Genomic DNA, 7,220 nt, shown 5'->3' on the forward strand with positions numbered 1-7,220 from the left:
TTTTTAGTTCCGATACTGTAAGAAACCGACCGACTTCACGTCGACTTATCGTCTCAACGCCCGAGACGGACAACGCTTGAGTTTTACCACCACCTATATTTTACCGACTTTCTCCAGCGCAACGCGCCGGGTAAAATCCTATAATTTTTTTAAACAAGAATTTTGTGCCGCAAGTGGCCACTTTATGTGTGTATGTAATTCATATGATTGTTGTTGATTTGATGATGATTTGATAACTAGATTGGATATTGTTACATGTTAATTGCTTGTGTCTTTGATTTGAGTTCAAACAAAAACCCTAATCATGTATGTAATGTGTAATTGATGTGCATGGATAGTGATTATGGAGTTTAGAGTGTTATATGAATGAATTATGGTTCATAGATAGTTAATATGTTGAGTTTGGATGCAAACAGTTTCTGGACAGATTGTGTTATTGATGTTTAATTGACTGTAACGGGGTGTAAAGGTGAAAATTGGTTGAGATTATTGATACTACAGTAAACTAGGTTGACTCTAGATTCTATAGAATATAAACTTGTAATTTTTGGACAAGTAAAGGTTAACTTTTATGATTTTACAAAAACGTTGTGCAAAGCTGAGTTGTTAGACCTGCTGTTAGGTTGTTTTGTAAATGTTATATCTCATGAACTACGAGACCAATTGGGTTGGTTCCACTTCTGGAAGTTGACTTATTGATTTAGGAACCTAACCCAAGTGGTCTTGCATTTATTGGATTTTTCGTTTAACGGGAATTTCAAATAACATTCTGTTGCGCATGAATTTGACTGTTATGAGTTTGCTGTAATGATTTGATGATTGTGAGAAACCTATGTGGAATAAAAATATAATAAAATATGTTCTGGAAACCTAAGACATATATGCTTTTGTGATGATTTTTGGTAAATTAATTGTGATGCTATGATCGGTGAGATAGTATAATCTTTCAAGTAGAATTTCTGTCTCGGTGAAACTTGCTGCTGAATTTTGTGAAAATGCATGAAACATGATACTTGCTATATAGTTGTCATGATTTGACCAAATTGCCCTTGCGGTGAATAATTGCTAATTGATTGTCATGATTTGACCAAATTGCCCTTGCGGGGAATAATTGCTAATTGATTGTAATGATTTGACCAAATTGCCCTCGTGGGGAATAATGGCTAGTTAATTGTTATGTGTTGACCAAGTTGCCCTTACGGGGAGTAATTGCTAGTGATGTACTTTATGAATACATGACACGTATATAATTGCTTACACATGTAACGTATCACAAATACATTTGTTAAAGTCACACACGATTCACAAACGAAACACGAAACATGTTATGTGCATAGGTATTATGTGCCGGGTCTAGAGACTCGATAATATTCCGACACTTAGAAAAATCTCTTTGTTGTTTTAGAACGCTAGAGAGAGTTTTTCTGTGACGCGCATCTTGGTGAATTGTTTTGGGAATACTTCGCAAACAGTGAGTTTCACTTTCCCCTTTTTAAACTTTTTAAACGCTTTTCACTTGGGGGAGATAACATACTCCGAAAACGCATTTAAGATTTTGTTAATATAGATTATATATCACTTGTAAAGACTAAGTGGCAAACGCGTTAACTAAAGTCCTTCATTCACATCGAACCGTTTAATATTGGATAATAGCGAGTCATTGTTGAGTAGTACTACTGGGTTTGACAAACCCCACCCAACGCTAAACTCAACTGGAGGTCGAGTGGGTGTAATCTTGGCTAAACACATACCATGGTCTGGATGACCTGGTGGCAAGGCAAATGATAAACAGTCAGCTTCGGTGTCGAACACTTAGTGATACTTGTTTTATAGGCTAGCTACCTATAGATATATAATTGACATAACACTATCTGGTAACGCAAAACGCTTAACGCAAAACGCTGTAACGCAAAACGCTTAACGCAAAACGCTGAACGCAAACGCTAAACGCTTATTTTATATAAACTTGTGAACTCACCAACCTTGTGTTGACACTTTTAGTATGTTATTCTCAGGTAGCCGAGGCGGGCGCTTGGTTTAGGATCATGCATTGCTTGAAACACTTTTAACTATGCAAACTTATTTTTAACTGTTACCATTGGGTTTTAAGTCGTCCTGCGTGACGTAACATTGTTTTCTATGGTTTTACGCTTCCGCATTTAATTACTCGTAAACGTTTTCATGGTTTTGAAACCTTGTTTTATGGTTTGATTATAACTAATGATTCCGATCCTGTTAGTTCACACCCTCTGACGGTAAAACTCCGTTAGTGGATTTGGAGGGTGTGACAACGGCACCGTGTTGGTCGGGGAATATTCTTTTTTTTATTATTATTATTGTAGTTCAGTTACCACAATAATGAAAACCGACCAAATGTCATTTTTTTTGTTCTAGTGTCAACCTGAAAGAAACCGACTGAGTTCGCGCAGACTTGTGACCTTATTTAAAGCCAATGATCGACAACGCTCAGGTTTTACCAATGCTCAAGTTTACCGACCAACCTCCCCCCCCCCCCCACATTGGTCGTTGGTCCACCTCGATTTTTAATTTTTTTTCGCTTTTTAGTTATGGTACCGTAACGTACGTAATAAAAAACCAACCGAATTTGTGTTAAGCTACCGCCTCAATGCTCGGGACCGAAAACGCTTGGGTTTTATCACTGCCCGGGTTTGCCAACCAAATAAGCATCATCTTAAATATTTCGATTTATTATATGTTAATATGACGACATAATTTTTTTGGGTTTTAACGCTTAAATTTTACCAATGGTGTCTATATCGTAACAGATGCAGCCGGTGTTGACCAAATTCATGTCGACTATTCGTCGTAACACTCGGGTTTTACCAATACCCAGATTTAAACGATAGGGTTTACCAGCTGCCCCGGCGCAACACTCTAGATAGAAAAACTAGTTATTAACAATTTGTTGTAATCAACCGTTCAACACACAAAGTTTATTATTTCAAGTAGTTTCTACATACGATTTGCAAATTTACAATCGAAGATGACGATAAGGTCTCTAGTCAATTCCGACGAGGTCTCTCATTTCTAGCGAGGTCTCTCATCTTCAATTCGAGCACCGTTCGATGTAATTACTATATCATTCTGATTGTTTTTATTGTACGGTGGTGGTGCTCGAAGACGAACACGGTAATGCTTGAAGATGGACACAATGGTGCTTGAAGACAGACAAAGTGATGCTTGAAGACAGTGGTGGTGGTGCTCGAAGACGGTATAATTGTCTTAAGAATATTATTGAATTTGGTTGAAAATCTATTCTTGAATTAAGAATGTTTTTTAGTTAAGTTGATTTAAGGCGAAGATGAAGAATGATGAATTTATGGGTTAGATTTTAGGGTTCTTCGTCAATGTTGAATGTGAAGATGAAAACGAAGGTGTTTTTTTGTAATCTCGTTTAATAATTATTCCGGTGTTTTTATTTAATCTTTTGGTCGCTATATTAATATATTATATTGGATGTTTGATATTATTTCTGGTTGAAGTTTCGGGCTCAAACCTAAAAAGTTCCGGGCATGGACGTAGCTTAGTTGGGGCCAGGGGTGGCCCCGGCTCCCCTCCGTTTTTTTTGCTCGATAGTGTAAATTTATCCTTTTTCGGACGGAAGTTATTATACACAGTATAAATATACCCATTTTTGCCCGAAAATTTGAGCTCGCCCCTCTCTTGATTATGAAAGTTTATACACATATTGAGTCCGATCCCCTCGACGTTTATGTCCAAGCTCCGCCACTAGTTCCGGGTTGTAATTGAGATGTTATTTGGTTGAAAACAATAAAAAAATAATTTCGGGATTGTTTGGTTCAAAAGTTAAAAAAAAATATTTTTTTATAAGTTTCAGATTGAAATTTAGGTGTTATTTGGTTGAAAACGAAAAAAAAACTAGTTTTGGGTTGAAGTTTTAGACTAGTTTTGTTCAAAAGTTGAAAAAACAAAATCAATTTTTTATAAGTTCCGGGTTGAAATTTTGGTGTTATTTGGTTGAAAACTATAAAAAAAATAAAATATTAGTTTATGGTTGAAGTTTCGAGCTCGTTTGGTTCAAACGTTTTAAAAAAATTTTAAAAAAAATCATTTTTTTACAAGTTTCGGATTAAAACTGGATGTTATTTGGTTGAAAACTAAAAAAAAACAAGTTTTATGTTGAAGTTTCATGTTCGTTTGGTGCAAAAATTTTAAAAAATCATTTGTTTTATAAGTTTCAGGTTGAAATTTAAATGTTATTTGGTTGAAACTATAAAAAAAACTAGTTTCGGGCTCGTTTGGTTCGAAAGTAAAAAAAATCAACTTTTATAAGTTTCGGGTTGAAATGTGGTTGTTTTATTTCTTGAAAGGCCAAATATTATAAAAAACCAAGAAAGGCACACTTACAAGACGCAAGTACCTGAAAGAAACAAGAAAAAAAGGGTTAACACAAACAACCTAGGCCATACAAAAAAACTACTAGAAAATCAACGAAATTGAAAACGATACCACTTCTCCCAGTCAATATCCAATCTCTTGTTCTGATTACACACCCAAAGGAATGACATAACCTTAATGCCATTTATTACCTTCACCATCGAAAACATCTTTTTATTGAATAACATATCATTCCTTGTTAACCAAATTTCCCAACACATAACCAATACAATTGCTTGAATCACTTCACACTCCGTCTTATTCCTCTTGAACTTAGTTGAATAATCTATTATCTCTCGCACAGACTTGGAAAAATTAAACCCCGGTAACTTAACCCATTCAAGAATTATAGCCCATATCCATCTCGCCACATTGCACCATTAAATGCAAGGCTGATTCCGGCGCTGCTTCACACATAACACATTTATTATCTCCCACATTTATACCTCTTACCAAAAATGCTTCTTTTGTAGCCACCCGATCCAAAAAGAAGTCTCCACACAAAACAATTAACTTTGATTGGAATGCATTTCAACCAACAATTACCTTCTATCTTTTGATATTTCCATATTATTCATTTTCCATCTTAGGTTTTTCACCATATACTCCACTTCTGATCCCTCCACATCCTTCCACAACCATACATTTGGTTTGTCTTTCATTTCCAAATCAGCCAACAAGCTTGGTCAATTCATTTTTTGCTACAAGAGCTCTAATGGGCCTAGCCCACCGCATTTAAAAGTTAAAAACTATAAAAAAACTAGTTTCGGGCTCGTTTAGTTCAAAAGTTTAAAAAAAAAGCCAGTTTTTTTATAAGTTTTGGGGTTGTAATTTTGATGTTGTTTGGTTGAAAACTAAAAAAAACATAAAAAAACCCACTAGTTTCGGGATGAAGTTTTGGGATCGTTTGGTTGAAATGTTTTTTAAAAATCAAATTTTATAAGTTTCGAGTTGAAATTTGGATGTTATTTGGTTCCAAACTATAAAAAAATTGTTTCGTAGCGACATTTTGAGCTCGTCTGGTTGAAAAGTTTAAAAAAGAACATTTTTTTTATTATGGGACTAATTTTTCCTTCACTTTTTATAATTTCATAAAAAAAATTCAAGGGCCAAAATTAATTAATTTCATAATTTTGAGGGTATAAATAAAAAAACAATTAATTTAAATATTTTAGGGAAATTAAGTCGAAAGGTCATAGATTGAAATTTTGTTAGCACAGGAGTCCGAATCGTCCATCGGAAAGAGCATAATAGTCATTACAACTTAAATTTGGACAGAGTCATGACGACAGGAGTTAAACTGTGCTCGCCCTAAATCTACGATAGCATAGATCACTCAATTTGAGAATGGGACCTCATAATCTTCAAATCTCTTTTCTCCTTCATCCTATCCTAGGCTCCTAGCTATCCAATGATCATGGTTTGAAACCATTTTGTTATTTGGGTTAAAATAATCAGGAAATTAAAAGAAAAATATTGATTGAAGATCAAACAAGAAAAATATAAAAGTTAAACAAGTAAAAAATAGCTAAGAACAATCTTCTTTTTTTATACAGAATAGTTTGTTTGTTCCTTTGATGTCCAGTTTTTGCTCATAAACACTACATGTTGCACTATTCATGGTAGTTAGCATACGCGATCTAAATTGTTAATATTGGATGACGATGAAATACTTGTGATTATATAACAAATGTATATAAAAAGATTTTTTTTAAAATTTAGACATTTAAGTAACTAGATTTCTTATTATTTGTATTATGTATTTGAAAGCCTTATTTTTAATTTCTAAATATTTTAATTTTATAAACATGATAAATTATGTGATTTTTTCATAAGATTTGTTCATAAATATAAGTTAAAGTTTTCATAACCAAAAACTTACCAAATCTCGTGGAAGGAATCTTATATAGAAGAATCAAATCCAAATTAAGTTAAGAATTAAGTTTAGGAGAAATGGCCATGTTGTAGGAATTGCTTTTCGTTGTAGCGTAACGACAATTCATGTATATTATATTATTATTATGATTATTATGATGATATTTTTATTATTAGTATAGTCGAATACAAGGGTGGTGGGGGTAGAGGTGGACAAATATACCAGTTAACCGAATCGACTCGAAAATCGAACCGAAACCGAACCGGTTTGAAACCGATTATGTAGAAACCGGTTTGGAACCGATTGAAATCGTAGGTTTGGAACCGGTTTGTAATTTTCTCCATCAAAACCGGTTCCAAACCAGTTAACCGAACCGAAACCGGTCAAAACCGGGCAAAAACCGGCCAAAACCCGAACCTAAATCGATCAAAAACCGAACTGAAACTGATCGTCATTGTTCATGAAACCGGTTTCAACCCGAACCGAAACAGATCATAAACAGGTTTCGACTTTTATTGACCAGCCCGAACCGGTTTCAAGTTTTAAACCGGTTTGTGCACCTCTTGGTGGGAGTGGGTTTACCGCCCCGACAGGGCCGGCTCTGAAAAGATGATTTTTTTTTTGAGCCGAAGGCAAAAAAAATTTCGGGCCTTAAGTAAAATGAACATTTTTTGGGGTTTAAACAATTTAATTTGAAGTGGGCTTACTTAGTTATTATTTGAGTTGTATAAAAAAACTGTGTAAAGAAAACATATAAACGTCTCAATTAAGACTAGAACCCACAACTTGTTGGTTAGATGTCATACATTTTTGCCACTAGACTAAGATAGTGGTTATGAAATTATATTGAAACATTGATTATACATAATTATTTTTCATTAGAATGCATATAATTTAAAAAAAATAAAATAAAATTCAGGCCTAG

This window comes from Bidens hawaiensis, unplaced genomic scaffold (assembly GCF_021521415.1).
Source record: "Bidens hawaiensis isolate Kalapana, Puna unplaced genomic scaffold, B.hawaiensis_p1.1 tig00045301_1, whole genome shotgun sequence".
NCBI lineage: Eukaryota > Viridiplantae > Streptophyta > Magnoliopsida > Asterales > Asteraceae > Bidens > Bidens hawaiensis.